The sequence below is a fragment of the Scyliorhinus canicula genome, chromosome 1 (assembly GCF_902713615.1).
Source record: "Scyliorhinus canicula chromosome 1, sScyCan1.1, whole genome shotgun sequence".
In the NCBI taxonomy this organism is placed as follows: domain Eukaryota; kingdom Metazoa; phylum Chordata; class Chondrichthyes; order Carcharhiniformes; family Scyliorhinidae; genus Scyliorhinus; species Scyliorhinus canicula.
Window position 1 is genome coordinate 249,232,055 of NC_052146.1, and position 24,403 is coordinate 249,256,457.

Below are 24,403 nucleotides of genomic sequence, written 5' to 3' on the forward strand. Positions count from 1 at the left end.
AGTGTTTAGATGAAATGAAAATGAAAATCGCTTATTGTCACGAGTAGGCTTCAATTAAGTTACTGTGAAAAGCCCCTAGTCGCCACATTCCGGCGCCTGTTCGGGGAGGCTGGTATGGGAATTGAACTGTGCTGCTGGCCTGCCTTGGTCTGCTTTAAAAGCCAGCGATTGGGCAGCACGGTGGCACAGTGATCGCACTGCAGTCTCATGGCGCCGAGGTCCCAGGTTCGATCCCGGCTCTGGGTCACTGTCCGTGTGGAGTTTGCACATTCTCCCCGTGTTTGCGTGGGTTTTGCCCCCACAACCCAAAGATGTGCAGGTTAGGTGGATTTAGAATTTAGAACAGTACAGCACAGAACAGGCCCTTCGGCCCTCGATGTTATGCCGAGCAATGATCACCCTACTCAAGCCCACGTATCCACCCTATACCAGTAACCCAACAACCCCCATTAACCTTATTTTTTCGGACACTAAGGGCAATTTAGCATGGCCAATCCACCTAACCCGCACATCTTTGGACTGTGGGAGGAAACCGGAGCACCCGGAGGAAACCCACGCACACACGGGGAGGACATGCAGACCCCGCACAGACAGTGACCCAGCCGGGAATTGAACCTGGGACCCTGGAGCTGTGAAGCATTTATGCTAACCACCATGCTACCGTGCTGCCCTTAATTGGCCACGCTAAATTGCCCCTTAATTGGAAAAAATGAATTGGGTACTCTAAATTTATTTTTAAAAAGCCTGTGATTTAGCTCAGTGAGCTAAACCAGCCCCATGTGTATATATATGCAGGTTTGGGACTTTGCCAGGAAGGAGATACAGAACTTCCCGGAGGAACCACCTTCCACGTTGCTGGAGGAGGTGCTGACGACAAGGGGACTGGAGAAGGGGGCAGTGTCAGTGGAGTACTGAGCTATGTTGGAAAAGGATAAGGCACCACTGGAGGGGATCAAAGCAAAGTGGGAGGAAGAGTTGAGAGTTGGGAGAGGTTATAGAGGAGGGGGTCTGGTGTGAGGTGCTCGGAGAGTAAATGCTTCCATCTCGTGTGCGAGGTTGGGGCTGATACAGCTGAAGGTGGTATACAGAGCGCACCTCATGAGGGCGAGGATGAGCCGATTCTTTGAAGGAGTAGAAGATGTCTGTGAACGTTGGCGGGGGCGGGCGCCAATCTCGTTCATATGTTTTGGTCCTGTCCAAAGCTAGAGGACTACTGGAAGGAGGCGTTTTGGATAATTTCCAAGGTGGTGCATGTGAAACTAGACCAGAGTCCCTGGGAGGCCATATTCGGGGTGTCGGACCAGCCAGGGTTGGAAACTGGTGCGGAGACAGATATTATAGCCTTCGCCTCGTTGATCGCCCGAAGGCGGATGTTGGTATGGAGAGCAGCCTCTCCACCCTGTACCCTGGCGTGGCGGGGGGGACCTGTTGGAATATTTGACTTGTGAGAAGGTTAAGTTCGAACTGAGAGGAAGTTCGGAGGGATTCTACAAGTCATGGGCACTATTTATTATGTACTTTCAAAAACTGGATAACGTTGAACATTAGTTGGGGGTAGGTGGGTTGGGGGGAGGGGGGCTGTGTATATTAAAGATGGCTATGGGTAATCCCTGATTCCTTTTTTGTCATTTGTTTATGTTAACATGCGGGCTGATGTTTAGGGGTTGGTGGGAGGATGGGATCGTTGTTGTTATGGGGTTTGATATATTTGTTGTTGATTATTTTGTTGTTGGTGGGTGTAAATTTGGGAGAAAAATTATGAGAATAAAAATATTTAAAAAAAAAAAGAGTTTTCCAGGTCGATACAAGATATCGTAGTTGTAGGTGGAGAACTCGATTCTCCACCTCAGAATCTTGTCGTTCTTGATTTTGCCCCGCTGTGTATTGTTAAACATGAAGGCAACCGGACGTTGGTCAGTGAGGAGAGTGAATCGCCTGCCGGCCAGGTAATGCCTCCAATGTCATTCAGCTTCTACAGTCATAGAATTTATAGTGCAGAGGGAGGCCATTCAGCCCATCGAGTCTGCACCGGCTCTTGGAAAGAGCACCCTACTGTTGCTCGTTCTGGGTGAGTGTGCTTTACACTCAATTTGGCTCTGTTTCGTTCCTTAGCTCTAGAGTCGCCAGGTATCGTTAAGATATCGCCACAAGTTTCAAGTTCAGACCAATAACTCCATACACCAGTTAGTAAGTTCAAACAAGACACGTTTATTATAATACAGTTATCTACTAATTATGCATATAAAACTACAAGACTAGGCTAATCCTACCACTAACAGGCCAATACTTATTTGGATAAGGGGACTGCCGCATCAGGGAACAACGGCCTCTAGCTTTGTCCTGGATCCGCAGGCTTCCAGTCGGTGTGGACTAAAGGGGTCGGGAGTGTACTCTCATAGCGTGCGTTGTGTGACACTTACTTGATGGCGGCTGCTGGCCAGGCCTCTCCTCTCCGTGGTCAAGTTCGAGAGCTGCTACAAAGGTGTTCTTGTTGGGAGGGCCGGCAGAGAGAGCTGGTCAAGGAGAGGCTGGCAGAGAGAGAGAGCTGGGGTCGGGGTCTCTGTCTTATACCTCTCCCAGGGTCACCCGGTATCGCCTCAATAGTATGCTGACTTGTTTCTTTCACAGTGCTGTCTGGTTTCTGCAGCAGTCAGAATACACAAGTGCTTTTGCAAGCTGCTTGCTTTTGCAACATGTCCATTTTCCCTGCATTCTTTGTAATCTTCCATTTTGTGTTGGGCAGTGGCCACCCCAGGTGGCTACACTACCCAAGGTTAACACCTCCACCCTATCCCCATAACCCAGTAACCCCACCCAACACTAAGTGCAATTTTGGACCCTCGGGGCAATGTTTCATGGCCAATCCACCTAACCTGCACATCTTTGGACTGGGAGGAAACCGGAGCATCTGGAGGAAAACCACGCACACACGGGGAGGATGTGCAGACTGCGCACAGACAGTGACCCAAGCCAGAATCGAACCTGGGACCCTGGAGCTGTGATGCAATTGTGCTATCCACAATACTACCGTGCTGCCCTTAAGAACAAATTAATCTACACTCCATTAGTCTACCGTAATCCATGTACCTACCCAATAGCCACTTGAAGGTCCCTAATGTTTCTGACTCAACTACTTCCACAGGCAGTGCATTCCATGCCCCCACTACTCTCTGGGTAAAGAACCTACCCCTGTCATCCCCCCCCCCATATCTTCCACCATTCACTTTAAATTTATGTCCCCTTGTAATGGTTTGCTCCACCTGGGGAAAAAGTCTCTGACTGTCTACTATATCTATTCCCCTGATAATCTTATAAACCTCTATCAAGTCGCCCCTCATCCTTCTCCGTTCTAATGAGATAAGGCCTAGCACCCTCAACCTTTCCTCGTAAGACCTACTCTCCATTCCAGGCAGCGTTCTGGTAAATCTCCTTTGCACCTTTTCCAAAACTTCCATATCCTTCTTAAAATGAGGCGACCAGGTTTTGTACAGCAGCATCATCACCTCACGGCTCTTAAATTCAATCCCTCTGCTAATGAGCGCTAGCACATCATAGGCCTTCTTCACAGCTCTATCCACTTGAGTGGCAACTTTCAAAGATCTATGAACATAGACCCCAAGATTTCTCTGCTCCTCCACATTGCCAAGAACCCTACCGTTAACCCTGTATTCCGCATTCATATTTGTCCTTCCAAAATGGAGAACCTCACACTTTTCAGGGTTAAACTCCATCTGCCACTTCTCAGCCCAGCTCTGCATTCTATCTATGCCTCTTTGAAGCCGACAACAGCCCTCCTAACTATCCACAACTCCACCAATCTTCGTATCGTCTACAAATTTACTGACCCACGCTTCAACTCCCTCATCCAAGTCATTAATGAAAATCACAAACAGCTGAGGACCCAGAACTGATCCTTGCGGTACACCACTGGTAACTGGGCTCCAGGCTGAGTATTTGCCATCCACCACCACTCTCTGACTTCTATCGGTTAGCCAGTTCGTTATCCAACTGGCCAACTTTCCCACTATCCCATGCCTCCTTACTTTCTGCATTAGCCTACCATGGGGAACCTTATCAAATGCCTTACTAAAATCCATGTACACTATACCCACTGCTTTACCTTCATCCACATACATGGTCACCTCCTCAAAGAATTCAATAAGATTTGTACGGCAAGACCTACCACTCACAAATCCGTGCTGACTATCCCTAATCAAGCAGTGTCTTTCCAGATGCTCAGAAATCCTATCCCTCAGTACCCTTTCCATTACTTTGCCTACCACTAAAGTAAGACTATCTGGCCTGTAATTCCCAGGGTTATCCCTATTCCCTTTTTTGAACAGGGGCACGACATTTGCCACTCTTCAATCCCCTGGTACCACCCCTGTTGACAGTGAGGATGAAAAGATCATTGCCAACGGCTATGCAATTTCATCTCTTGCTACCCATAGAATCCTTGGATATATCCCGTCAGACCTAGGGGACTTGTCTATCCTCCAGTTTTTCAAAATGCCCAACACATCTTCCTTCCTAACAAGTATCTCCACGAGTTTACCAGTCTGTTTCACACTGTCCTCTCCAACAATATGGTCCCTCTCATTTGTAAATACTGAAGAAAAGTACTCGTTCAAGACCTCTCTTATCTCTTCAGACTCCATACACAATCTCCTGCTACTGTCCTTGATCGGACCTACCCTCGCTCTAGTCATTCTCGTATTTCTCACTTTTGTGTAAAAGGCCTGGGGGTTTTCTCGATCCTACCTGCCAAAGATTTTTCATGCCGTCTCTTAGCTCTCCTAATCCCTTTTAAAGGGTATGAAAGTGAAAGAAATGACATACAAAATGGCAAAGATTAATGGGAAACGAGAGGATTGGAAAATCTTTAAAGGTCAAGAGAAAGCTACGAAAAAAGCTATAAAGAAAAGTAAAATAGATTGAGAGGAAACTAGCTCAGAATATAAAAACTGATAACAAAAGGTTCTACAAATATATAAAATGAAAGAGTAGTTAAGGTAAGCATTGGGGCTTTCGAGAAGGGATATTTAGTAATGGGAAATAAGGAAATGGCTGAGACATTGAACAGATATTTTGTGTCAGTCTTCACAGTGGAAGACACAAATAACATGCCAATAATTGTTGGCAAGAACGCTATGGCAGGTGAGAACCTAGAAATGATCATTATTACTAAGGAGGTAGTGTTGAGCAAGCTAATGGGGCTAAAGGTAGACCAGTCTCCTGGTCCTGATGGAATGCACCCCAGGGTACTAAAAGAGGTGGCAGGGGAATAGCAAATGCGGTCGCGATAATTTACCAATAATTCGCTGGACTCTGGGGCGATTCCAGCAGATTCAAAAACAGCAAATGTGACGCCGCTGTTTAAAAAAGGAGATAAATAAAAGGCTGGTAACTATAGGCTGATCAGCTTAACTTCTGTAGTTGGGAAAATGCTTGAATGTATCATTTAAGGAAGAAATAGCGCGACATCTGGTAGAAATTGCCCCATTGGGCAGACTCAGCATGTGTTGATGAAAGGCAGGTTATGTTTGGCTAATTTTGTGGAATTCTTTGAGGACATTATGAGCACAGTGGATAACGGGGATCCGGTGGATGTGGTATATCTGGATTTCCAGAAGACATTTGACAAGGTGCGGTACAAAAGGCTGCTGCATAAGCTAAAGGTGCATGGTGTATGGGTAATGTATTGGCATGGGTAGAGGATTCGTTAACTGACAAAGCAAAGAGTGGCGATCAGTGGCTAGTGGTGTGCCTCGGGGATCAGTGTTCGGTCTGCAATTGTTTACAGTTTACATAGATGATTTGGAGTTGGGCACCAAGTGTAATGTATCAAAGTTTGCAGATGACAGCAAGGTGAGTGGTCGAGCCAAGTGTGCAGACGACACTGAAAATCTGCAGAGGGATATAGATAGTTTAAGTGAGTGGGCAAGGATCTGGCAGATGGAGTACCATGTTGATAAATGTGAGGTCATCCATTTTGGTAGGAATAACAGCAAAATGGACATTATTTAATTGGTAATAAATTGCAGCATGCTGCTGTGCAGAGGGACCTGGGTGTCCTGGTGCAGAATTGCAAAAAGTTGGTTTGCTGGTACAGCAAGTAATTAAGAAGGCAAATAGAATTGTGTCCTTCATTGCCAGATGGATACGGTTTAAAAGCTGGGAGGTTATGTTGCAGCTGTATAGGATGCTGGTACGCCTGGAATACTGTGCACAATTTTGGTCGTCTTAGTTGAGAAAGGATGTTCTGGCACTGTAGGGTGTGCAGAGGAGATTCATTAGGTTGATTCCGGAGTTGAGAAGATTAGCGTGAGGAGAGACTAATGGACTGGGACTATACTCATTTGAATTTAGAAGGATTGGGGGGGGGGGAGGAGGATCTGATCATCTGATCGAAACATATAAAATTATGAAGGGAATTGATAGGATAGAAGAAGGGAGGTTGTTTCCACTGGTGGGTGGAACTGGAGCTAGGGGCCATAACCTCAAAATAAGGGGGAGCAGATTTAGGACTGAGTTTAGGAGGAATTTCTTCACCCAAAGGGTCGTGAATCTGTGGAATTCCCTGCCCAGTGAAGCAGTTGAGGCTACCTCATTAAATGTTTTTAAGGAAATGGTAGATAGATTTTTGAACAATAAAGGAATAAAAGGTTATGGTGAGTGGGCGGGTAAGTGGAGCTGAGTCCACAAGAAGATCAGGCATGGTCTTGTTGAATGGTGGAGAAGGCCTGAGAGGCCAGATGGCCTACTGCTCCGAGTTCTTATGTTCTTATTAAGCATGGCCCTGGGTTGGGAGGAGCACCACTCCAAATTCGGGTATGTGAATTAAATCCATTTTATTTTAACGCTGCATTGTGTTGTAGAATCTGCAGAACAACTGCAGCCTCTTGAACAATTAAGTTTTGTTTTGTATTTCTGAAAAAAAAATCATTTTGTTGAAGCTTTTTGCCTTGCACTCATTGGCACAATTGCAGGAATAACAATATCGGGTATTTATTCTATATGGGAAATTGGTGTTGATTGGTTGACAAATGAATCCTTGAATGGTCGGAGTGTTACGGTGAGAAGGCACCAGTTCATGATAACTGACTGTTAACGGCCAAGCATTGTTTGAAATTTAAACATGTTTTGAGGTTGTACAACATTTGCTAGATAATGCAAGTTTTAGTGTTCTAAAAATTAGACTCCCAACCAATTGTCAATCAGATTTGCAGTGTGGCACATTTGCGTGTACTGGAAGCTACATAATAGACAGAGCCATGCATACCCATGCGCCTGTTTCAGCTTACCAAAATACAAGTCATTCGCTGGTTTGTTCTGCAGGGCAATGCCTTGGCCAATGGCCAATCAAAGTCGCGCTGCCTGGTTTAAAGTTCAAACAATGCTTGAAACAGAATCCTATCATGGTTTTGGGAAGAAGGGGAAGGGACAGAAGTGTAGGAAATGGGACAAACCTGTTTGAAGACCTTGTTAGTGATGGTGAGAAGAAGCTGAGACTCATGAAAACCAGATTTATTTTGGAAGCACTGGGGTGGAAGATGACATTCTCCAGACCAATGATGGGGGAATCTGGGTGATTAGAATAGAGATGCGTTAAGGGTTAAGTAGACATGGCTCTTTTCACCGGCGGCCATTGAAACTAGAACAGGAGGCCAATATGAAGTTCAATCACTATGTGACATCTTCCCGATGGAAGAACCGCAAAAGGCACTTCAGTGCTCCATCTCACATCCGCAGGAAAATTATGTCCTCTCCACTCTCAAAAGAGCTGAGGCAGAAATACAATGTTCGCTCAATGCCCATACGCAAGGATGATGAGGTTCAGGTCATCAGAGGGCATTACAAGGGCCAGCAAATTGGTAAAGTTGTCCCAAGTGTACAGAAAGAAGTATGTAATCTACATTGAGTGTGTACAACGTGAAAAAGCCAATGGTACCACAGTTCATGTTGGCATTCACGCCAGTAAGGTGGTGATTACCAGGCTAAAGCTAGACAAGGATCATAAGAAGATTCTGGAACGCAAGTCCAAATCGCGCCAAGTTGGCAAAGATAAGGGCAAATACAAGGAAGAGTCTGTCGAGAAAATGCCAGGAGTAATTGAATGTTGGAACTTTGCTACTTTCAATAAAGATTCAAAAATTGCAACAAAAAAAAAAGGGTTAAGTGGACATGGTGGAGACTACCTCCAGAAATGGAAATAGAGGAAGGCAGAATCAAAGATGGATTGTGTGAAGATGAGGGAGTGGAAGATGGAACCAAAAGTGGATGAAAATATCCAGTTGTGAAATGGCTTTAATGAGTTGTTCACTGTGACTCCTTAAGATTTCTGCTCTGATATCTCTAGCATATTTGCATTTGATAGTCATATAATCTACATTAACCATCTACCGTGAATTCATAACCGTATATTTCTGTGCATTAAATTGCATCTACCATTTATTTATTTGAAAAAAAATGTTTATTCTCCTTTTTCACATTTTCTCCCAAATTTACACCCACCAACAATAAACAGTAATCAGTAACAAATATGTCAATCCCCATATCAATAACAACGATCCCATCCTCCCACCTCCAAAACATTGGCCTGCTGTTTACACAAACAAATGACAAAAAGGAATTAGGCATCACCCATAGTTGCCATAGTTCCCATAGACGCACATCCCCCCCTCCCCCCAACCCTCCCACCCACATGCCCCAACTAATGTTCGATGTTATCCAGGTCTTGAAAGTGCACAATGAATAATGCCCATGAATTGTAGAACCCCTCCATCCTTCCCCTCAGTTCAAACTTAACCTTCTCAAGAGTCAAGAATTCCAACAGGACCCCTGCCGCGCCAGGGCACAGGGTGGCGAGGTTGCTCTCCAACCTATCAGGATCCGTCTTCGGGTGATCAATGAGGCGAAGGCTACAACATCTGCCTCCACACCTGTTTCCAACCCTGGCTGGTCTGACACCCCGAATATGGCCTCCCGGGGCCTGGGTCCAGTTTCACGTGCACCATTTTAGAAATTACCCTAAAAACCTCCTTCCAGTAATCCTCTAGCTTTGGATAGGACCAAAACATATGAACGTGATTAGCGGGGGCTCCCCCGCAACGTTCACACGCATCTTCTACTCCTTCAAAGAATTGGCTCATCCTCGTCCCCGTGAGGTGTGTTCTGTATACCACCGTCAGCTGTATCAGCCCCAATTTCGTGCACGAGGTGGAGGCATTCACTCTCTGGAGCACCTCTCACCAGAACCCTTCCTCCATATCCTCTCCCAACTCTTCCTCCCACTTTGCTTTGATACCTTCCTGTGGTGCCTTCTCTTCCAAAATAGCTCCGTACACTGCTGGCACTACCCTCTTCTCCAGTCCCTCTCCAGTCGAAGCACTTTCTCCAGGAATGTGGCGGCAGGCTCCACCGGGAAGCTCTTTCTGGCAAAATCTCGAACCTGCATGTATCTAAATATTTCCCCCGCTCCAGCCGAAACTTCGCTTCCAGCTCCTTCAATCCTGCAAACCGACCCCAAAGAAAAATCTTTTAGTGTCATAATCCAGCAGAGGGCAGCAGAGCAGAGCTTCTGATTGGCTGTTCCGGGGAGATTTGCATTCGTGCAGTGCGGTCAGCGTAAGTTGAAGGTGTACCTGCGCAAGTGACCCGAGGAGTTCGAGGGAAGGCAAGCATCCAGTAGAGGGCAGCAGAGCAGAGCTTCTGATTGGCTGTTCCGGGGAGATTTGCATACGTGCAGTGCGGTCAGCGTAAGTTGAAGGTGGTTTGTGAAGGGGCTGTTCTCGAGTGACAGCTTTACCCGAAACACTACTTGCGTAGTGTCTCCCACCCATCCTCCTCCTCTAACCAAAAAAAAAGTTCTGTCCATCGGATTGCTAAACTAACAAGTTTTTTTTGGTGTTTTTTTTTGGTTTTTAGTTTTCAGTAGTTGGGAAGTTAGTTCAGTGAGAATGGAGGCTAGGGCAGTTGAATGTTCCTCCTGCAGAATGTGGGAAGAAAGGGTCACCTCGAGTGTCCCTGCTGATTACATCTGCGGGAAGTGCACCCAACTCCAGCTCCTCGAGAACTGCGTTAGGGACCTGGAGCTGGATGAACTTCGGATCATTCGAGAGGCGGAGGGGGTTATTGAGAGGAGTTATAGGGAGGTAGTCACACCTCAGGTAAAAGAAGAAGGTAGATGGGTTACCGTCAGGGGAGGGAGAGGGAACCGGCAGGCAGTGCAGGGATCCCCTGTGATCGTTCCCCTCTATAACAAGTATACCATTTTGGATACTGTTGCGGGGGACGACTTACCAGGGGTAAGCAATTGGGCACAGGTCTCTGGCACAGAGTCTGTCCCTGTTGCTCGGAAGGGAGAAGAGGAACAGAGCACTTGTCATTGGGGACTCCATAGTTAGAGGAACAGACAGGAGGTTCTGTGGGAACGAAAGAGACTCACGGTTGGTGTGTTGCCTCCCAGTTGAGGCCACATTGGATTTGGTACTGGGTAATGAACCCGGCCAGGTGTTGGATTTAGATGTAGGTGAGCACTTTGGTGATAATGATCACAATTCGGTTATGTTTACTTTAGCAATGGGCAGGGATAGGTATACCGCAAGGCAAGAATTATAGCTGGGGGAAAGGCAATTATGATGCTATTCGGCAAGATTTAGGATGTATAGGATGGGGAAGGAAACTGCAGGGGATGGGTACAATCGAAATGTGGAGCTTTTTCAAGGAACAGCTACTGCGTGTCCTTGATAAGTATGTACCTGTCAGGCAGAGACGAAGTTGTCGAGCAAGGGAACTGTGGTTTACTAAGGAAGTTGAAGCACTTGTCAAGAGGAAGAAGAAGGCTTATGTTAGGATGAGACATGAAGGCTCAGTTAGGGCACTTGAGAGTTACAAGTTAGCCAGGAAGGACCTAAAGGGAGAGTTAAGAAGAGCGAGGAGAGGACACGAAAAGTCGTTGGCGGATAGGATCAAGGAAAACCCTAAGGCTTTCTATAGGTATATCAGGAACAAACGAATGACTAGAGTAAGATTAGGGCCAATCAAGGATAGTAGTGGAAAGTTGTGTGTGGAATCAGAGGAGATAGGGGAAGCGTTAAATGGATATTTTTCGTCAGTGTTTACACTGGAGAAAGACAATGTTGTCGAGGAGAATACTCAGGTTCAGTCGACCAGGCTGGATGGAATTGAGGTTCACAAGGAGGAGGTGTTAGCAATTTTGGAAAATGTCAAAATAGATAAGTCCCCTGGGCCAGATGGGATTTATCCTAGGATTCTCTGGGAAGCCAGGGAGGAGATTGCAGAGCCTTTGTCCTTGATATTTATGTCGTCTTTGTCGACAGGAATAGTGCCGGAAGACTGGAGGATAGCAAATGTTGTCCCCTTGTTCAAGAAGGGGAGTAGAGACAACCGTGGTAATTATAGACCTGTGAGCCTTACTTCGATTGTGGGTAAAATGTTGGAAAATGTTGTAAGAGATAGGGTTTATAATCATCTTGAAAAGAACAAGTTGATTAGCGATAGTCAACACGGTTTTGTGAAGGGTAGGTCATGCCTCACAAACCTTATTGAGTTTTTTGAGAAGGTGACCAAACAGGCGGATGAGGGTAAAGCGGTTGATGTGTATATGGATTTCAGTAAGGCGTTTGATAAGGTTCCACACGGTAGGCTATTGCAGAAAATAAGGAAGTATGGGATTGAAGGTGATTTAGCGGTTTGGATCAGTAATTGGCTAGCTGAAAGAAGACAGAGGGTGGTGGTTGATGGCAAATGTTCATCCTGGAGTTCAGTTACTAGTGGTGTACCGCAAGGATCTGTTTTGGGGCCACTGCTGTTTGTCATTTTTATAAATGACCTGGAAGAGGGTGTAGAAGGATGGGTTAGTAAATTTGCAGATGACACGAAGGTCGGTGGAGTTGTGGATAGTGCTGAAGGATGTTATAGGATACAGAGGGACATAGATAAGCTGCAGAGCTGGGCTGAGAGGTGGCAGATGGAGTTTAATGCGGAAAAGTGTGAGGTGGTTCACTTTGGAAGGAGTAACAGGAATGCAAGTACTGGGCTAATGGCAAAATTCTTGGTAGTGTAGATGAACAGAGAGATCTCGGCATCCAGGTACATAAATCCCTGAAAGTTGCCACCCAGGTTAATAGGGCTGTTAAGAAGGCATATGGTGTGCTAGCCTTTATCAGTAGGGGGATTGAGTTTCGGAGCCACGAGGTCATGCTGCAGCTGTACATAACTCTGGTGTGGCTGCTCCTGGAGTACAGCGTGCAGTTCTGGTCACCACATTATAGGAAGGATGTGGAAGCTTTGGAAAGGGTTCAGAGGAGATTTACTAGGATGTTGCCTGGTATGGAGGGAAGGTCTTACGAGGGAAGGCTCAGGGTCTTGAGGTTGTTTTCGTTAGAGAGGAGAAGGCTGAGAGGTGACTTAATAGAGACATATAAGATAGTCAGAGGGTTAGATAGTGTGGACAGTGAGAGTTTTTTTCATCGGATGGTGATGACCAACACGAGGGGACATAGCTTTAAATTGAGGGGTGGCAGATATAGGACAGATGTCAGAGGCAGTTTCTTTACTCAGAGAGTAGTAGGGGTGTGGAACGCCCTGCCTGCAACAGTAGTAGACTTGCCAACTTTAAGGGCATTTAAGTGGTCACTGGATAGACATATGGATGAAAATGGAATAGTGTAGGTCAGATAGGCTTCAGATGGTTTCACAGGTCGGCGCAACATCGAAGGCCGAAGGGCCCGTACTGCGCTTCTAGAACATAGAACATAGAACAGTACAGCACAGAACAGGCCCTTCGGCCCTCAATGTTGTGCCGAGCCATGATCACCCTACTCAAACCCACGTATCCACCCTATACCCGTAACCCAACAACCCCCCCTTAACCTTACTTTTTTTATTAGGACACTACGGGCAATTTAGCATGGCCAATCCACCTAACCCGCACATCTTTGGACTGTGGGAGGAAACCGGAGCACCCAGAGGAAACCCACGCACACAGGGGGAGGACGTGCAGACTCCACACAGACAGTGACCCAGCCGGGAATCGAACCTGGGACCCTGGAGCTGTGAAGCATTTATGCTAACCACCATGCTACCCTGCTGCCCCTTCTATGTTCTATGTAATCCCCTTCTCCAATTTTTGAAAATTTCCATCCCACCTCCCTGGCTCAAATCTGTGGTTCCCCCGAATCGGCATTTACCTTGACCCTACCCCCAACCAGAAGTGTTGGCGAAAATGCTTCCAAATTCTCAATGAAGCTATTATTACCGGACTACCTGAGTATTTCCCCGGAGCTATTGGGAGCGGCGCTGTTGCTTAGTGCTGCATCTACCATTTATTTGCACTAATCCAGTTTGCCAAGATCTTTTTAAATCGGTATGTGTTGCTAGTTGCCATTGCTCCCAATTTGGAATCTTCTGCAAATTTGAAGTCTTTGCTGGCATATAGCTTGGAAATGTTGGAGATGCTATTGGCCATGTTGGAACAACGACCAACCGTGCTCAGCACTCAACCTGGTGGCAGGTAACTGGGTGTTATCCAAATTCCAGTACACGCGGTGCTACTAGTTGTCTACCAATTAATCTTTGCTGGTCAATTTTGAAAAATTTCAATCTATCCCATCTCATTATGCCATCACTCGTGTGACATGTTATGTAGGTGGGGATGTTTTAAAAAGCACAAGTAAATTACAGACAAAATAAAATGATCAGTGCCAGTTTAACTGCTCTAAGTCCGTTTTATTTCTTCCTATATTGGTATATTGATTGCAGTTGTGCAGCTTTAGATTTGTTTGCAACGCACAACGCCTTAAGTGTATGAAGCACAATTTCATTGGTGTCACAGCTTTGCTAATCTTTGCTGGCATGTAGCTTGGAAATGTTGGAGATGCTATTGGCCATGTTGAGTACCATAGATAACTTTGCTATTGTCACAGACCATTTAATTTGGTATTGTCTGAAGCCATGTTTGACACCTGCTCCCTAAACAGTGGTAAATGGAAGCTGACTGATTATTCAGGTCAGGCTTGCCACAATAAATCCAGAATGTGAAAAATGTATGGATCTCATTGATTTGTTTTTAAACTGGGAGTTCTAAATTATTACCTATGTTTTGCTGTGGTAATTCACTTTGGTTTTAAAGTATTTCCTTTTGCCAAAGAGACACGAGATTTTAATGGCATTTCAGTGCGTAGTGAGTGATCTGGAGAACAAAAGCTTAATTTCTAATGGTAATTGGTTGTTCTGTTCTATTTATTTGTTTGGTAAGTTGTTTTTCCTGGGCAGTTGAAATGAAAATAAATTAAGCTTGGAAGCAAGATGTTCCATGATCAGAGCGCAGCTAGAGTTGTTTATTTCCCTGCTCCTGAAGGAGGACAAAGACCCTGCGGATTGCAGGCCATATTGTCCGATCTTGTTAAATGTGAATGCAAAGGTTCTGAGGTATTGGTGTTTAAGACTGGAGAGTGACTCCTGGAGGTGGTGGGGAAAGACCAAACGGGATTTGTAAAGGGGTGGATATTGATGGCAAACGTGAGATGGTTGTTGATCATGGTGCTCACCCCAGGGGAGGGTCGAATTCTGGAGATCATAATTTTGCTTGATGCGGAGAAGGCGTTTGCCCAGATAGAGTGCGACTTTCTGTTCGTGATACTGCAGAAATTTGGGTTTGGACCGGGGTTCTTGGCATGGTTGCTGCTGCTGTATGTAGCTCCATTTGCCCATGTTTGCAATAGCAACGTGACTTCTGAGCCCCTTCATCTATACCAGGGTGCGAGGCAGGGATATCACCGTTGTTGGTTGAGTTAACAGTCGAGCCACTAGCCATGGCACTGAGGACTTTGAAAGCATGGGAAGGAATAGTTAGAGGAGGGGTGGAGCATCACTAGTGGATGTGCAGGAGCTCCGGATGGGTCGTGCAGACATCCTGGCCTTTGCCTCGCTTGTGGCAAGGAGGTGGATCCTCTTAGTCTGGAAGTCGATTACACTGCCAAGTGCCTCAGTGTGACTGGGTTATTTGATGGAGTTTTTGTTTCTTGAGAAGGTCATGTTTACCGTGAGAGGGTTGGTGGAATGCTTTTACCGTAGATGGCGGCCATTTATAAAGTTTGAAGAGTTGGCCACTGTTAGCTGTTCAGGAGGGAATGAGATTGGATGGGTGGGTGGTGTTTAGTGGTGAGGTTATATTGTTTTGGAGGGGGGGGGGGGAGTGCTGCTCAACCATTTAGCTGTTGTTCTGTGTTATTGTATGCTTTGTATGAAAATGGTTAAAAATTATAAGATTTCTAGAGAAAAGATCTGCTTCCATCATCCTTTCAGGCAATGATACCATTTTAACAACTTCCATAGCGAGCAAAATTTGACATCGAACCATGCATGAGCTATGGGGCAGATGATCGAAACCTTGATCAGAGGTAGGTTTTATGGAGCTTCTTTCGGGAAGCAGAAAGAAGTACAGAGGTTCAGTGAGGATATATTAGAGCTGCGGGAAATGTGGAATGATTAAAATCAGGGATGTGCAAAAGGCCAAAATTGAAGGAGCAGGAAGCTCAAAAGTTTATAGGGCTGGCGGTTACAAGGATCGGGATTTGAAAATAAAGGAGGAAAGTAGATCATAACCTGCTGAGTAAATAAATTCTCCCCATCTCCCCTTTGGGTATTTTTTTTACCAGTTATTTTAAATGTCTTCCACGGTTGTCGCCTTCCAGCAAGTGTAAACCACACTTTATAGAATTATCTAGAATAAACCCTAAAGAACAGGCCATCGGACCAACTGCCTATGTCAGTGTTTATGCTCCACTTAAGCCTCCACCCATCCTTCATCGTCTAACTTATTAGCATAATTCTTTATTTTCTTCTCCCTCATATGCTTATGTAGATTCCCCTTAAATGCATCTGTAGTGTATATTTCAACCATTCCTTGTGGTAGTGAGTTTCACATTCCTACACTCATTGAGTGAAGACGCTGCTTCTGAATTCCCCATTTGATTTCCTGGTGACTGTCTTTTTCCCCGCATGTGGAAACACTCTGCGTCTATTTCACCAAAACCGTTCATATTTTTAAAGAGTTCTATTGCGTCACCTCCTTTTTAAGAAGAAAGAGATCCAGTCTAATAATAATAATCTTTTGTTGTCACAAGTATGAAGTTACTGTGAAAAGCCCCTAGTCGCCACATTCCAGCACCAGTTCAGGTAAGCTGGTACGGGAATTGAACCCGCGCTGCTGGCCTTGTTCTGCATCACAATCAGCTGTCTAGCCCACTGAGCTAAACCCGCCCTTCTATTTATCAGATCCTGATTTCTCTCTTTCTCCCTATCAACTGTATCAAAACTATATATAATTTTGAACACATTAAATTTATAATTTTTTGTTCTAAGAAGAATAATTCCAGATGACTGAAACCCCTCATTCCTATTACCATTCTCATAAATGTCCTCTGCACCTGTTCCAAAACTTTAGTGTCCTTAAGTATGGTCCCAGAATTGGATATTAGTTGAGGTCTAACCAGTGATTTATAAAGGTTATACATAACTTCCTATCTTCCTTGCTTTGATGCTCAGTGGATCCATTTATAAAACAAGAATTCTGAATTATTTTTCAAAATTTATGTTGCTAAATAAAATGCAAAGCACCTAACATAATACTGAAGTTTTATTATTTAATGGGATGTGAGCATTGTTGACAGTGTCCGTATCCTTGCTTGCCTTTGAGAAGATGGCTGTGAGCTTTCTTTTTGAAGCTCTGCAGCCCATCTGGTATAGGCGCACCCACAGTGCTGTTAAGAAGGAAGTTCCAGATTTTTTACCCAGTGACAGTGAAAGAATGGCAATTATAGTTGTAAGTCAGGATGGTGTGTGGCTTGGATGGGGAACTTACAGCTGGTGGTAGATTTGAAAGGTGCTGTTGAAGGAGGTTTGGCAAATTGCTGCAGTGCATCTTACGCATGTTGCTGCCACTATTTGAATTTTTATTATGGCTGATGGGATGCTGGAATAGTGGGCTGCTTTGTCCTGGATGGTGCAGAACTTTCTGTTGAAACTGCAGTCATCCAAACAAGTGGCGAGTATTCTGTCACTCTTCTGACTTGTGAATGGTGGACAAGCTTAGGGAGTAAGGAGTTACTTGCTGCAGAATTTCCAGTCTTTGATGTGCTTTGGTTGCCAGTATTTATATGTCTTGTTCAGTTTAAATTTCTGGCCAATGGCAATCCCCATAATGTTAATGGTGGTGGATTCAGTCTTGGTAATGCCTACTGAATGTCAAAGGGGATATTGTTAGATTTTCTCTTGTTGGATGTGGTTAATGTCTGACACTTCTGTATCTATTTGAGGAGTTGTGAATTTGTACGTTTATCAGCAAACATTCCTGCTTCTGATCTTACCAAGGAGGTACGGTCATTGATAAAGCAGCTGAACATGTTTAGGCCTAGGACATTACATGGGGGAACTCCTGCAATAATGTCCCGGGGCAGAGATGTTTTGGCTCTACAACAGCCAGAATCATCTTCCTTTGTGCTGTGTATGACTCAAACCAGTGGACCGCACTTCTTTGCAAACAGTGTAGAGACATCCTCTGATCAGTTATCTTGCTAAGTAAGCCCATCTGCTGTTTTATGGTTTTATCTCTTCTACTCTAGTTCTACGAACAAACATGACCTTCTGCACTGCCATTTCTTTTTTAGGGTGGTTTGGCAATTGATAAAGCCCAGCATTTTAATTACCATATCATCACAACAACAATCTTCTGAGAACTCTGCATTTACCTGTAAAATATTAACATGACTCATGAGAGATATTTGTCATATGGAGGACAAGATACTTGCATAATAGTATGACTCGTCCACACTATTTTATGTTGAGCAAAAGATTAGCTTTCTTAATGAAATTAGAATCATTGCCATTTATTGTTCATGGTGGGATGAGTGTGTTACTGGCAAAGCCTGTATTTATTGCCCATCTCCAATTGCCCTTAAGGCGGTGAGCTGTATTCTTGAATGTTGCAGTCCATGTGGTATAGGTACATCCACTGTAAGGGAGGGAGTTTAATTTTTTGGTCAATAGTGCAGCATTGCTGTAGAAGGTAATTGTGGTAGATAGAAAAATCTACCTTTTTCATCTTAACATTTTAAAAAATAAATTTAGTGTACCCAATTCCCTCTTTTTTCCAATTAAGGGGCAATTTAGCATGTTCAGTCCATCTACCTTGCACATCTTTGGGTCGTGGGTCGAAACCCACGCAAACACGGGGAGAATGTGCAAACTCCACACGGACAGTGACCCAGAGCCAAAATCGAACCTGGGACCTCGGCGCCGTGAGACTGCAGTGCTACCACTGCGCCACCGTGCTGCCCTTTCTTAACATTTTTAATATCTGTGGATACTGGCTGAGAATCTCCCAAATATGTCAGCCTACATTTATTGATTTGCTTTCTGTATGTTCGGAAGGACATATTTTACTATTTGGTTTACAAGTTATCATTCCAAAGGGAAATGATCACCATTGACTGGAGACATTACTTAATCAAATAATCCGTAGAATCCCTACAGAGCAGAAAGAGGCTATTCAGCCCATCGAGTCTGCACCGACCCTCAAAGAGTGCACTACCTAGGCCCACACCCTGCTCTATACCTCTAACCCCACCTAACTGTCGGATATGATGGGGCAGTTTAGCATGGCAAATCTACCTAACCTGCACATCTTTGGACTGGGAGGAAACAGAAGCAGCTGGATGAAACCCATGCAGATACAGGAAGAATGTTAATCTGGGTTGTTTGCCAATGTGAAAAGATAATCAAATAATTTAACATAATTTATTTGTTAGCAGGAGTAGGAGCTAATAGCTCAGTGGGCTAGATAGCTGGTTTGTGATGCAGAACAAGGCCAGCAGCACGAGTTCAATTCCCGTACCAGCTGAGAATTCTGAATTCTCCCTCTGTGTACCCGAACAGGCACTGGAATGTGGCGACTAGGGGCTTTTCACAGTAACCTCATTGCAATGTTAATGTAAGCCTACTTGTGACAGTAAAGGTTATTTATTGATTTAATACGTTATTGTTAATCAGGTCAAAGCCCTGGTATGCAGGACCCTTGACTTTCTACCACAGAATTGACAATGCTAGATAAAATTGAGTGAGTGGGCAAATACATGGCAGGTGCAATATAATGTGGATGAATGTGAAATTATCCACTTTGGATGGAGAAACAAACTGGCAGAGTATTTAAATAGTGATAGATTGGGAAATTTTAACGTACTAAGGGACCTGGATATATTAGTCACTGAAAGTAAGCATGCAGGTACAGCAAAACATTAGGAAGGAAAATGGTATGTTGGCCTTCACTGCAGAAAAACTTGAGTACAGGAACAAGGATGCCTTACTGCAGCTGGACTGGTCCTTGGTGAGACTGCACCTGGAATAGTGTGTGCATTTTATGTCTCCTTATCTAAAGAAATAATATATTTGCCATAGAAAGAGTGCAGTGAAGATTCACCAGACTGACTCTTGTATGAGGAAAGATTTGGTTGGCTGGGCCTATATTCATGGGAATTTAAAAGAATGAGAGGGGATCAAATTTAAATGTATAAAATTCTGGGCAGCTGGACAGACTGGATGCAGGGATGTTGTTTCCTCTGGCTGGGGAATCTAGAACAAGGGGTCACTGTCTCAGGATATGGGATAGGCCATTTAGAATGAGATGAGGCGAAACGTCTTCATTCACAGGGTGATGAACCTGTGGAAGTTTCTGTTGCAGAAGGCTGTGGAGGCTGAGTCACTGAATATATTTAAGGAGGAAAGAAAGATAAAGACCCAACAGAATGTGGGTCATACAGACCCATCTCACTGCTGAACGCAGATGCCAAAATATTAAAGAACAAAGAAAATTACAGCACAGGAACAGGCCCTTCGGCCCTCCCAGCCTGCGCCGATCCAGATCCTTAATCTAAACCTGTCTCCTATTTTCCAAGAATTTACTTCTCTCTGTTCCCCGCCCGTTCATATATCTGTCTAGATCAGGGGTGTCAAACTCAAATACACCGTGGGCCAAAATTAAAAAATCGGGACAAGTCGAGGGCCGAACTTGTTCAATGTTTTTTTGCAAAACTTATTAAAATGAACTTATTAAACCTGGAACTAATAAAGCTTAGGTTATTGCCTATAAAAACAACATTAAATATTAAATAAATAAAAAAATTAGTTGCATTTATTTCTTATTGCTTTATCTGGAGCTTTTCCAGAGTAATTTCTAATGAAAACATTTTTCCACAGGCCAACACTTTGTGATTCACACTATACCTGAATAAACTCGGCATCAGCCATATCATACGCCATAGGCGCTTCAATTGCTGGGGCCAGCTTTAATAGTAATTAGATATTATTAGGGCAGCATGGTGGCCTAGTGGTTAGCACAACCGCCTCACGGCGCTGAGGTCCCAGGTTCGATCCCGGCTCTGGGTCACTGTCCGTGTGGAGTTTGCACGTTCTCCCCGTGTCTGCATGGGTTTCGCCCCCACAACCCAAAAATGTGCAGAGTAGGTGGATTGGCCACGCTAAATTGCCCCTTAATTGGAAAAAATAATTGGCTAATCTAAATTTAAAAAAAAATTAAAATAAAAAAAAGTAATTAGATATTATCTCGCGGGCCAAAGATAATTCCACTGCGGGCCGGATTTGGCCCGCGGGCCTTGAGTTTGATATATATGGCCTAGATGCATCTTAAATGATGCTATCGTGCCTGCCTCTACCACCTCCGCTGGTAAAGCGTTCCAGGCACCCACCACCCTCTGCGTAAAAAAACTTTCCACGCACATCTCCCTTAAACTTTCCCCCTCTCACCTTGAAATCGTGACCCCTTGTAATTGACAACCCCACTCTTGAAAAAAGCTTGTTGCTATCCACCCTGTCCATACCGCTCCTACTTTTGTAGACCTAAATTAGCCAAAATTCTAGCCAAAATGAAATTATTTTATGTTATGATCACTCTTATCTTGGGGATCCTTTACTATGAGGCCATTAATTAATCCTGTTTGCAAATTAATGGGTCTCAAATAACTTATTCTATATTTGGTTCCAGAACGTATTGATTTAAGAATGTGATGAATGTAGGGGCTTCCGATATGTATTGTAAGTGTCTGGTGCGGTAATGATTAAAGGTTTGGGTTAGTGTATGTCCCGACTGCAGGAAGGTTTTAAAAAATCCTGGAGAGGCAGACATTGTGGTGACAGAAGGGGTAATTAAAGCATCGTAAAATTAAGATCATCATTCATTCCAACCATGTATAGTGTTTACCTAAAAAGGGCTAATGGAATTTTGTTTATAGAAGGAAGGTTTGCTGGGGTTTAGATAATTGAGGGATTGTGGTTAGTCTTAGTAAGGTGGTCATAACCCAGTTAGTGGGATGGAGATTAAGTAATTAATAAGTTTTAGATTTGGATGTGAACAGAACTGGAGGGCAGCACGGTGGCGCAGTGGTTAGAACTGCTGTCTCACGGCGCCACGGTCCCAGGTTCGATCCCGGCTCTGGGCACTCTGGAATTTGCACATTCTCCCAGTGTGCAGGATAGGTAGATTGGCAACACTAAATTGCCCTTAATTGGAAAAAATGAATTGGGTACTCTAAATGTATTTTAAAAAAGTGAACACAGCAGGAGCTTTTGCCAAATGCTGGGACATTAAACAGTAATTTGACACGGGAAAGAATATGCTGGCTGTTTCCTGAAGGCTATCGCTCTCGTGCCCTCAAAGTGGATTTTGACCTAGGATGGGTTTTGCTTGATTGGAAGTAAAAAGATAGCAGTTAGGAGTTGGTGTTTCATTTTATTGTTAAGCATTGCTTAACTAGTAACTGTAAGCTATTTCTTATATAAGGAAGTTAGTTTAATATTGTGTTAATAAAGTTTGTTTTAGTGTACCATATCCCTATTTGTACGTGAAGGCGCTCCTGGAGTGAAGTATCCTCTCCTCGCAGTCTGTTTGGTATCCTAGTAAACGTTGAGGTCTGGTCTGGGATTGTAATAAGAAACTGTCTCAATACACTCCATGAACTCCTCTTCTAGGCTACTTTTATCAATTTGATTCAGAATCCATATGAAGATTAAACCTCCCATGATTGTTGCAGTTCTTTTCTTATAGGCCCCCATTATTTCTTGATTTAGGCCCTCTTAAAGTCAGGAGGCCTGTAAACCACTCTCACCAGTGACTTCCGTTACTATGTCTTACCCAAACGGATTCTACATTTTGATCTGCTGAACCAAGAACCTTCGTCGTCACTGATTTTTTAAAGAGCTGTCCCACCTACTTTTCCTTTCTTCTTGGGCGGAATTCTCCACTCCCCATGCCGGGTGGGAGAATCGCGGGAGGGCCGGGCGACTCACGACACGCCGCCCTGGCACACCCTGCAATTCTCCCACCCCCCCTTCGGAGAATCGGCGGTCGCCGTTTTTTACGGCGGCCGGCGATTCTCCGGCCCGGATGGGTCGAGCGGCCTGACGTTCCCGACCGGTTCACGCCGGCGGCAACCACACCTGGTCGCTGCCGTCGTGAACATGGTGCCAAAGCTTTGTTTGTGGCTTGTGGGGGGCGGAGAGGGGAGTGAGCACCACGGCCGTGCTCGGGAGGGGACTGGCCCACGATTGGTGCCCACCGATCGTCGGTCCGGCGTCTCCAAGGGGCGCACTCTTTCCCCTCCGCCGCCCCGCAAGATCAAGCCGCCATGTCTTGCAGGGCAGTGGAGGGTGTGTTGGTGTGTGTGTGTTGTTTGATAATGTTATCACTGACATTTGCAAAATAAATATTTATAACCAAAATTATTTCTATTTAGAACATAGAACGATACAGCGCAGTACAGGCCCTTCGGCCCTCGATGTTGCACCGACATGGAAAAAAATCTAAAGGCCATCTAACCTACACTATGCCCTTATCATCCATATGCTTATCCAATAAATTTTTAAATGCCCTCAATGTTGGCGAGTTCACTACTGTTGCAGGTAGGGCATTCCACGGCCTCACCACTCTTTGCGTAAAAAACCCACCTCTGACCTCTGTCCTATATCTATTACCCCTCAATTTAAGGCTATGTCCCCTCGTGCTAGCCACCTCCATCCGCAGGAGAAGGCTCTCGCTGTCCACCCTATCTAACCCTCTGATCATTTTGTATGCCTCTATTAAGTCACCTCTTAACCTTCTTCTCTCTAACGAAAACAACCTCAAGTCCATCAGCCTTTCCTCATAAGATTTTCCCTCCATACCAGGCAACATCCTGGTAAATCTCCTCTGCACCCGTTCCAAAGCTTCCACGTCCTTCCTATAATGAGGCGACCAGAACTGTACGCAATACTCCAAATGCGGCCGTACTAGAGTTTTGTACAACTGCAACATGACCTCATGGCTCCGGAACTCAATCCCTCTACCAATAAAGGCCAACACACCATAGGCCTTCTTCACAACCCTATCAACCTGGGTGGCAACTTTCAGGGATCTATGTACATGGACACCGAGATCCCTCTGCTCATCCACACTGCCAAGAATTTTACCATTAGCCAAATATTTCACATTTCTGTTATTCTTTCCAAAGTGAATCACCTCACACTTCTCCACATTAAACTCCATTTGCCACCTCTCTGCCCAGCTCTGCAGCTTATCTATGTCCCTCTGTAACCTGCAACATCCTTCCGCACTGTCTACAACTCCACCGACTTTAGTGTCGTCTGCAAATTTACTCACCCATCCTTCTGCGCCCTCCTCTAGGTCATTTATAAAAATGACAAACAGCAACGGCCCCAGAACAGATCCTTGTGGTACGCCACTCGTAACTGAACTCCATTCTGAACATTTCCCATCAACTACCACTCTCTGTCTTCTTTCAACTAGCCAATTTCTGATCCACATCTCTAAATCACCCTCAATCCCCAGCCTTCGTATTTTTTGCAATAGCCGACCGTGGGGAACCTTATCAAACGCTTTACTGAAATCCATATACACCACATCAACTGCTCTACCCTCGTCTACCTGTTCAGTCACCTTCTCAAAGAACTCGATAAGGTTTGTGAGGCATGACCTACCCTTCACAAAACCATGCTGACTGTCCCTAATCATATTATTCCTATCTAGATGATTATAAATCGTATCTTTTATAATCCTCTCCAAGACTTTACCCACCACAGACGTTAGGCTCACCGGCCTATAGTTACCGGGGTTATCTCTACTCCCCTTCTTGAACAAAGGGACCACATTTGCTATCCTCCAGTCCTCTGGCACTATTCCTGTAGCCAATGATGACCTAAAAATCAAAGCCAAAGGCTCAGCAATCTCTTCCCTGGCTTCCCAGAGAATCCTAGGATAAATCCCATCCGGCCCCGGGGACTTATCTATTTTCACCTTGTCCAGAATTGCCAA

General features: G+C 44.8%; 1 protein-coding gene and 1 pseudogene across 1 annotated transcript in view; both read left to right on the plus strand.

Annotated features, from left to right (window-relative positions):
• Nucleotides 1-24,403, plus strand: part of ppp2r5a (protein phosphatase 2, regulatory subunit B', alpha isoform) — a 288,446-nt gene that overhangs the window by 19,255 nt on the left and 244,788 nt on the right. The gene's annotated exons all lie outside the window — the stretch shown is intronic.
• LOC119977093 lies at nt 6,990-8,216 on the plus strand (annotated as a pseudogene).